Source organism: Haliaeetus leucocephalus, unplaced genomic scaffold (genome assembly GCF_000737465.1).
Source record: "Haliaeetus leucocephalus isolate CR32 unplaced genomic scaffold, Haliaeetus_leucocephalus-4.0 Scaffold317, whole genome shotgun sequence".
Lineage (NCBI taxonomy): Eukaryota > Metazoa > Chordata > Aves > Accipitriformes > Accipitridae > Haliaeetus > Haliaeetus leucocephalus.
Genome location: NW_010972753.1, coordinates 2,772,144 through 2,782,312, shown reverse-complemented (window position 1 = coordinate 2,782,312; position 10,169 = coordinate 2,772,144).

The following is a 10,169-nucleotide window of genomic DNA, read 5'->3' as shown; positions in this document are numbered from 1 at the left end:
GGGTCGGCGGCCTCCGCGCTCCCGCCGGCGTGTTTTAAGTCGCGTCTGCGCGCCGGGGGACCCGGGCGGGGGGGTCTGTGTGGTGTTGGGTGAGGGGGGGTTTGTGTGTGTGTCTGTGTGGCTTTTTAGGGTGCGCGAACTCCGCGCTGGGCCGTGGGCCGCGGGTTGCGTGGCCTGCTGTCACCCCGGCGCGGGGGGGCGGCCGCCAGTGGGAGTTATTGCCAATAATAACAATAATAATAATTAACGACAACAGGGCTCGGTGCCGGGGGTTGGGGGGGCCGCGGGCACAGCCGGAGCCCCGGCTTTCCAGGGGGAAGGCGGCCGCTGGCGCTCATGTGAGGGGCTGTGGGAACAGCGTTTTCTTCTGAAAGTGAATCAGGATTTTTTTTTTTTTTTAAAGTAAAGAGTTGCTGTTGATCCACGAAAGACGCGCGCTAAAGTTTTCGAGGCGTCAGAAATGACGTGCCATGAGTGACCTCGTGGAGGCGAGGAGGTACGCTCAATTTGGCTGGAGTTCTTGCGTAACTGGGGGGCTGGGGCTTGAGGAGGCTACTCCGTGTGCTGTTCTTACCGGTTAAGTAAACTGGAAGGAAATTGGCTGCTGCACTTATCAAATGATGCAAACGTGACTTATCTGGCCATGAACAGCCTACGTGCAGTGTTTACGTTGCAGATGAGCCTTTGGGTTTGGCTTTAATTTCATACACTAGTCTTTTCTATTTTAACACGCAGGTTTAAAAAGTAATTTGGACGGTGCTGGTAGTTTATTTCAGTATAGCCTACAGTAAACATGTACTCTGCACCATGCAAATTTTAACCATGACACTGAGAACGGAAGAGGAACCACAACACTTCAAAAATTAATTCCTTTTATTTAATTTCATGAAGGTCGTAGTTAAACTTTTTTGTAGAATCAGCCCCAGCCTGTATTCAGGAGAGGGTCCTAAAATACTTACCTTAAAAAGAATTGCCGAGCTTGACCATACGTGTGATAGTAATGTACAACAGACTTAAGTAAATGTTCTTGTCAGGACGGAAAAGGCCAAAAGAACAAGAGAACAGAGAAAGATGATGGTAGATTCATAATCAACAGCAAGGTGGATCTAATGTAGAAAAGTAAAACACCGTCAACCTATTTGTTGGTTTTATTTACACATTGGGAAGATTCTTGGTTGGAAGATGTCTGTAATAGCTTGTATTATACAATGCTTTCATGGGAGCTGGGCCATTAAAATGATTAAGGGTCTGGAACATCTGACATAAGAGGAGAGGCTGAGGGAGCTGGGACTGCTCAGCCTGGAGAAGAGAAGTCTCGGGGCGGATCTCACCCACGTGTGTAAATACCTGATGGGGTAAGTAAAGATGGCAGAGCCAGGTTCTTCTCAGCGGTGTTGAGTGAAAGGACAAGAGGTGATGGCACAAACACAGGCAATTCAATTTAAACGTAGGGAAAAAAAAATCTTTTGAATTCATTCAAACAGTGGAACAGGTTTCCCAGAGAGACTGAGAAGTCTCCATCTTTGGAGATGCTCAAAACCCAACTGGACGCAGCCTTGAGCAACTTGCTGTAGCTGACCCTGCTCTGAGCAGGAGGGTTGGACTAGACAATCTGCAGAGGTGCTTTCCAACTTGAATGATTCTACAATTTCTATGCTAGTTTTTTCAACAAACGTAAAGTGCATAGAAAATTATAATGAACAGCAGGATATCCTGTAAGGTCTTTGGTTCCAAGGACATTTTAATCGGTCTGTCATTCATGTAGGGAATGGAAGTCCGGAATACAGGGCTCATTACCCTCAAAGAGTCAGTGTATCCAAATGTTAGGTCATTGCAGGGGGAGGCCTCAGAAAAGATGGGATGCCATTGAAGGGCAAATGGCAAGATGTTTTGTGAAGACCTGAATTTTAACTTCTTGACTAGTTGGCCATTCACCCTGTCTGTGTGTAACCGTTCCACCTTTATCCCCGTGTTCTTTACTACTTGGGAGCCAGAGAGCAGCAGCTTTTGAGGCATTGGAGGGACATTTTTGTCCTGATGCAGCCATCACCTAAATGTTGTCCCCAGCCACCATGGTTTCCAGTAGGCCACAAACACCCTGGTATGATCAGGAACAGGGTAACTCCCATCAGGGGAGCTGCCAGAAAGGAAGCCATGTTTACAACTGATATTCACAGCTGTTCCTGCTCTCACTGCTAACGGGGGAGTCCAAGGGCAGAACGCACTTGAAAACTGCAGATATGATAAGTATGCTTGCACCTCCTTGGAACAGCATAGGTTAACTTATTTGCACAAATGTTTTTGTAACCTGCGCTTTTTGGAGTGGAACAGGCAAATGATAAAAATACATTGTAAGCAATAGGATTTCTGACCTTAATTAATGGTTAGGTTGGGTCAGATTTGATACACCAGAGACAGAATATAGCTTGTATATGAAAGTTTGTAGCGCTCAGTTGTTCACAGTCCTCTGAACAGAGCCCTTACCTTCCAACTCTAATTTTGCCTGTGATCCTGTGTTTCTTTATATTTTTCCCTAGAGCTTGTTTTAGTGTCTCTCAGCAGTAGGTACCATGCTGTATCTGACTTTGCCCTCACAAAAGCAAACAAGGCTGATGGCTTTTGCTGAATGTCCTCTTAAAATTATACTCGTACTTAGCAGTCACAGAGTTAGTTCTGAAGGTACATGCTGGTAATTTCTTACTTGGACACTTAATGATCATGTTGGCTGTTAAAGATGTTACGATCAGGTTCTATCTAGGCAATCTTAAAAAGAGTTAGCGTGTCCTTCAAGTCATGAAAAATTGGTACGGCTGTAAGTCAGTATGGCCAATAATGTTTGCATACATCTCACTGCTGATAATTTACTTGTGAATAAATTGTAAAAATCGGTAAAGAGCCATTTTCAGTCACGGTGCTTTCCTGTTTATCTTGTGTCTTATTTAGGTCCCTTTCCAGCTATTGGCAACATGCTTGGCAAACACCAGTGTGCTGAGTAACACTGCTAGATTTCTCAAGCTCTGGCTCCTCAATTAATAACAACCCTAGGTTATAAGATGCTAAATTGAGGGTCGTCAGCTTTGTGTTGACTGGTTTGAAGGCCTTTAGGTAAAGATGTGTTTGCTTCCTGATCTACAATGAAATTGAGTTGTTTTATCATCCAGTTACATTATCATGTTTCCTTTAACAGTAGCAATTTTTTCAACCTTGATGAACCCATCAGCTGGTGATCAGTGGTCATCTTGAGTTGAATCAAGGTCACTTCAATGCACGGTAAACATACTGCACCTGCTGAAGTGATCCGTTCATGGTTCTCCTATGCAGCCACAGTGATGGAGGGAAATTAGAGGCTGGGTAGGAAAGAAAGTGTGTGTGGGGGTTGTTCCCATTTCTCCCAGAATAGTCTGTTAATATATTTTAATGGAAATTCTACGAATAATTTTTCTGTCTTCCAGCTTCTGTTTGAAACTTGTCTATAAAAAAGAATTACCGTCATCTTATCCAAGGATCTGAAGTCCTCCATAACTTTTTCTGGTTTAGTTGTTAATAATACTGTGCATGCACCAATATTTACCTGCAATCATTTGATTAAAAAGGAATGGCTAAGGAGGATTGAGGTTGTTCGTAACAGTGGTAAAAAGGTTTACTTTGTAACTGTAGTAGCTGCTGACTTACTGTAAGGAAGAGTTGGAAAAAACATCTTTTCGTTTTAGCTGTCTGTGGTCCACCTTTGAAACTAACTACACGAGAAACGCAAGTTTGATGTAGTTAAATACAAAAACTTGCGCATGTGATTTGGAGGCAGTGCTTGTAGTACTATTGTCCACTAAACCATTTGTGATGTCCAGGAAAAATGAATTACCTCTACTAGTAACATCTCAGCTATTCATCCAAGGAACCCATGATACGTATCAAAGGCTGCATGCATTTGAAACAAATGAGGATTTCAGAAGAACCCAAACACCCGAGTATTTAGTATTCTTGTTTTCATACAGCTTGTATCATCGCCACTAAAACTGCCCCTGACAAGGACTATCAAGGACAAAGATCTTTTTAGTGTTGTAGCAAATGCATATTTCCATCGGTAGATGGAAAAAGGGTGGTGGAGTATGTGTTTCTGTTTTCCGTGTGACAAAACCAGCAAAATGTGTTCGTAGTTCATGAAGGTTAAATAAAGCGGTTTTCAGTCTACAAGCAACTCTGCAAGGTTTAAATTGTGAACTTTTGCTGGGATGGGTTTGCCAGCAAGGTCAGTTCCTTTATTAGAATTAATTTACTCAGGAAGAAAGGAGTGTCGCATAGAGCATCTCAACTAAAGTGGTGGTTTGTAGTATAAGCTACAACTGTACTAGGAGCCTTTTTTCATGCATAGTGTATTTGGGGCAGTTAAACTGAAAAGGAAACCTTGTAAAAATACGTTCCAAAGTGAAGGAAGTACGAGGGATAAGCGGTCATTCTATTATTACTATTTAATCTGCAAGTCCAGATAACCCTGGAGTCTTAAAAGTAAACATAGCAAAGGAAAGGCTGTCAGACCGAAAGTCTGCTAGACCTCATAAGCTGTTTCTCGACAGCAATCAGGAGAAACAGCCTAGTGAGAAGTACAAGTATAGGGAGAAGGTAGAGTGATACGTGCCTCAAAATACACTCCTGCCTGCCTTTGTCAGCAGAGGAGGTGGCTGGTCCATTTACAATAATAAATCTGAAACGGTTCGAGCCATTTCAGAAAGAGTGGTATCATCAGGGCCAGTTCCCATTTGTCTGAGCAGGATGAGTCAGGTACTAGTAAGCCAGCCCATCATGTCAGTCCTCAGCAAAATAATGGAAAAGAAAACACAAGATTTCTTTGATAAAGAATAAAAGGAAAAGAATATAACTAATACCAGTAAGTGTGGCTCAAGAAGAAAAAGATCTTGGCAAGCAAACGGACCCTTGTTACTTGAGTAGGTGAGAAGCTTCAGCACAAAATTAATGGTGTAGGTGGAGTAGACTTTGGTAATGTGCTTCATACTACACAGCAGTGAGTCTCACTTTAATACGCTAAATGGCTTAAAAGCTGATGGACTGACGGATCTGAAGAAATAAGTAACATTACGAAAATAACCAAACAGTTGGATTGTTCACAGAGGTGGAGCCTTAGTTATGGCCCAACACTTCCATCACGGTCTAGAAGTCATCATAGTATTGCCACTGATTTTATTTGTGGCTGTGACAAAGATGCTGGAGTGAGTAAGTACAGATGATGAGGAAAAGGCAATAACGCAGAACAGTCACACAGACTGGATTACTCTGTAAATGAAACCACTTCAATTGAAGTTCTGTCTTAATGTGTCCAAAACGCAGGATTATGTATCTAGGATTAATGAATGCAAATCATGTACCTAGAAGATATTGCTGATTCCTGGAAAGCAGAGGCTTTAGAAAAGATTAAAGGGACACAATCACAAGACACCTCAAAAAGAGTCTGCTATACACGTGGGACAAAAAAGGCTAGTGCTCTTTAGGGATGCTAACAGCGGAGTAGATGATAGAAATAAGGTGAGTTTATATCTGCTGGATCCGCTTTTTTAAATAGACCAAAAACCAGAGAGGCCACAAAGAATCATAAAAGGATTTAGAGGCTTAAAAGGTCTTTAGCTGTTTAATAACAATAGGAACAAGAAAATAGAGATACATGAATTATATAGTGCTTTCCTGGTAATGGGAAGTCACTTTAGTCTAGAGAAAGATGTAACTGAAGTCGATAGCCAGAAGTTTAAACAAGATGCATTCAATTTAAAAACTTAGACTTGACTTTCTAAATGGTCAAAGGTGATCAACCACCAACAAAACATACAGGACAGGATGAGTTCTCCCCAACTTGATGCCTTCAGCTCAAAACTGGATGGCTTTCTGGCATTTTTGCCCGAGTCAAAGGAGTGAGTGAAATTTAACGGCTTATACCATAGAGAGATTCATATTAGGCCATCTGTGGCAATTCAGAAGGGGAAGTAAGTACAGGTATCCAGAAGAATGTCATTTCTTGAAGTCATATTTTTTAGTATGCTGATGTTTTCTATTTAAGAATAGTTTCAAATCATTCCTTTTGCTCTGTCAAGACATGCCCAGGCCTAGTTGCTGTGTAGTAGACAGTAAAATCTTCTTGTCCCTTTTTGTAGTCTCCATAGGGCTGATCAGAATTACTAAAGAATTGTCCAGACATTAGTTTATGTTTGTAAGTTAAACTAATGTAATTATCTAATACAAACCTGTGGAGACACTTAATTCTGTAGAGTCCTCCAGTGTCCATGCTTGGGTGCTTGCACTCAGCCAGCAGTGCCTGTTTCTCCCCTCTCTCTGGTCTCAGATACTAGAGGATTGATATTTCTAAATATTGCCAAGCCTTTTACTGGCAGACTGAGGCCCTATTCCTGTTTTTCTTTGCTGACTGCTTTAGGAAAGGAACCAACATCATCAAATTCAGTGAAATCACAGCATAGGGCAGGTGCAGTCGGACAAAATGGACACAAGGTTCTCCAAGGCGCAAAGCGATGTTAGGGCTCGGCATTCCTGCTGGACAGGGGAGTGAGCGGTGTATGTGATTAATCTTTTTTGTGGGTAGGAGATCACAAGCCTGTAAAATGCCCAGATCTCACTACGCATGTGATCCATAGGCACCAAAGGACAAGTGCTTTATAACCGAGCATTCCTCTCCCAAGGCACAGTTCAAATGGTTTAACTTTGTTGGGCGCTAAATTGGTCACAAGCTGCTCACAAGTAGAGGCTTTCCTGTTCTCCAGGTGGCTCTGTTTGTTAGTTACCTGCCTCATTAAAGACAGGATAAAATCAGCACAGATAAAATCCAGGACAGTTACCTGCCGTATTCCCTAGCTTCAGCAACTAGCAGTCCTCCTGGATTTTGCTGCATGAGCTGCTCCCATGAGGCAGGATCCTCACCACGGAGCTCCAGCAGCAGCTGAACGCTGCGGCTTGGTGTGCTGCCCATCGCCCTCCCCTGGGAGGCTGCGAAATCCTTTGACCCATCCATCTGCACTTTCCCAATCGCCGCTGATTTTCGGGATGCTCCCTGAGAGACTTGAGAGAACTGGCTTGGCGTTGGCGGGGAAGCTTCACATAGTTTCTGGGAAACGAGGCTTGGAAAGCCCAACCTGGGCTGGAAAAGGTGCCCAGGCTGCCGCAATGCCTGGGTTTCGGGTACATCTGGGCTGATGTTTGTCAGAACAAATGGCTGGGCCACCGAGACGGGCACGCGACGGCTCATACCAACACATGCAGCGCAAAGCCACCAACTCGCTTCAACCCGCAGAGCAAAAGTGCCATACGTGCTCAGGGATACTGAGCCACCCCGTGGTACAGCTCGATAATCGCCCAGAAATACCCTCCTGTTTTGTTTAGCAGCGTGGTTGAATTTGACTGTCTTATCAGTCTCCAAATTTAGGACAAATTTAGACAGCCAAAGTTGCGATGCTTACTGAACTGCCTGTGCATACAGGCAGCCAAAATGCTTGGGAGCCAAAGGCTTGATTGCCAAGGAAGATGAACGAAGCTGTAAGAAATACTTTCTTTTGATGATGAAACTAGTTGCAATGAGTGAAGTAATGAAACAAAGATTGACCTGAACAGTCATGTATTGGTACACAAAATAGGCTCGTGTTTGGTCTGTCTGTGCTGTGCTACCCAAGATAGTTGTAGAGAAAGATCCGAAGAGAGTCCAGGTATATACGGTCTTGTGGTGGTGGTATATAAAGTCCATAGGTTTGAACTGACCTAATAAGTTTAAATCGGTGAAAGTGTTGTAAGGCCAATATGAAATCTCTACAGCTGTGTGTCTCTCTTGGATAACCTCTCTATTTAGGATTATAGAATGGTTTGGGTTGGAAGGGACCTTTAAAGGTCGTCTAGCCCACCCCCCCTGCCACAAGCAGGGACATTTTCAACCAGACCAGGTTGCTCAGAGCCCCGTCCAGCCTGACCGTGAATGTTTCCAGGGATGGGGCATCGACCGCCTCTCTGGGGAACTTGTGCCAGGGTTTCACCACCCTCAGCATAAAAAAATCCATCCTTGTATCCAGTCTGAATCTGCCCTCTTTTAGTTTAAAACCATTACCCCTTGTTCTATCATAACAGTCCCTGCTAAAAAGTCTGTCCCACCTTTCTTATAAGGCTTCTTTATATATTGAAAGGCCACAATAAGGTCTCCCCAGAGCCTTCTCTTCTCCAGGCTGAACAACCCCAACTCTCTCAGCCTTTCCTCACAGCAGAGGTGCTCCAGCCCTCTGGTCATTTTCATGTCCCTCCTCTGGATTTGCTCCAACAGGTCCCTGTCTCTCCTGTGCTGAGGACCCCAGAGCTGGACGCGGAACTGCCGGTGGGGTCTCACCCGATCGGAGCAGAGGGGCAGAATCGCCTGACCCGTATCCCTTAGGACTGCGAACTCCACCAGTGCGTGATCACTGCTGCCTCCAATCTTGATGTCACCGATTAGCTCACTCGCGTTGGTGACCATCAGGTCCAGTATCGCATCCCCTCTGGTAGGGCTGTCTATTACCTGGCTTAAGAAGTGTTATCCGCCATGCGCTCCGGGAGTCTCCTGGATTGCCTACAGCTCGCCGTGCTGCTTTTGCAGGAGATGTCGGGGGGGTTGTCATCCCCCAGGAGGACGAGAGCCGGCGAGCGCGATGCCTCCTGTCGCTGGGGTAAGAAGGATTCGTCAGCGGGCTCCCCTCGATCGGGCGACCTGTAGTAGGCACCAACCACAAGGTTGGTTGGTTCCCCTTTTTGAGATTTTTATGTTAGCAATGTGCAGCGTAGTGTCACTTATTTTGAAGCTGACATTTTGCATTATACAGGTTTTTAGTTGCTCATAAAACTTTTGCCAGCTTGCACGAGTCTGAAATTTTCCATAAGGGGTGTTGGCCTCAAACTGAATTTTTTTGGGAAGATTCCAGACACAGTTTTTTCAGCTGCCTGAGATCAAAATGCAGATTATTTGCCCTTGCTAAAAAAACAAAACCAAAACAAAACTAAAACGAAGGGGTTTTTAAATTGAAAAGTTAAAGAAAAAAAATTTACATTTAAACAGAAGGATGGTCCTTGTGTTGAGCAGGGGTCCCTGGCATCCTCTGGAGAACTGCCAAGTTATTTGGCTGCATAAAAGTCTTTGAAATAGCTTGGTTTACAAATATTCAGTAGACTTCTAAATACTGAGTTGTTAAAGGTAGGGTTTCACAGGCAATTTTATTTCTAGCGCTTCCTTATTAAGTGCTGTGCGAGCTTAAAGGAATTTTTAATTGGGTAGGGAGGTTAATTATTTATTTTACCATTTCAAATAACATCCTCTTAGTTTGAACTCTCATTGGCTTAGGGGAAGAAAGGTAAAAAAAAAAATCCAAGATTTACCTTATAACTCTCTAAGCTCACATTGCATTTGCCTTATTTGTCCATGAATCAAAGATATCACCTCCAGAGTTGTTGGCAAGTACATGTAATAAAGGTAAAAGGACTAGTAAATATTCAACCTGATACATTGCTGGAAGTCAGCACTGACAGATCTTGAAAAAGAAAGGCTAGAGAGGATTCAAAGAGTTAAAAGGTATTTCTCTTTTCGGCTAATAAAGTTGTAGATGGCCCTGAGGGCTATCTACTTCAGTGACTACATAAGCATTGCATTTTGAAATAGGACTGCACCAGCCCCTCCCAGTTTCTCCAATAAATAGTTTAACAAGACAGCAGGGCATTACAAAACAAACCATTACACACAAACCCTCTTTTCAGTGAGACTTTAATAGAAACAAAATTTGCTGCCAGAGTAGCAGTAAAGACAACACTGATTTTTAGGGTTGTATTTTTCGATTCAAAGCTGTGTTATTTGCCCTCTCTCCAGCAAAACTCTTCTGTAGCTACATTAATGGTGCTTTGGGTAAGCCACAAGGCTACTTTGAAACCCTTTGGTGAAAGATCCTGTGTAAAACTGAAAATTGAGTTCCTCTGGCACAGATATGAGCAGCTTCTTTTCTCATCTTTACATAAAAACACATCATATAGGATTGGACCAACAGGACTCCAATTGAATGGAGCAAAAGGAAGAAGCAAAGCACAAATTAAACTTCTAAAAGTCAAGGGTTCTCTGAAGAAGCCCCTCGTCTCTCCCTGTCCTCACCTGACTTGAGGTG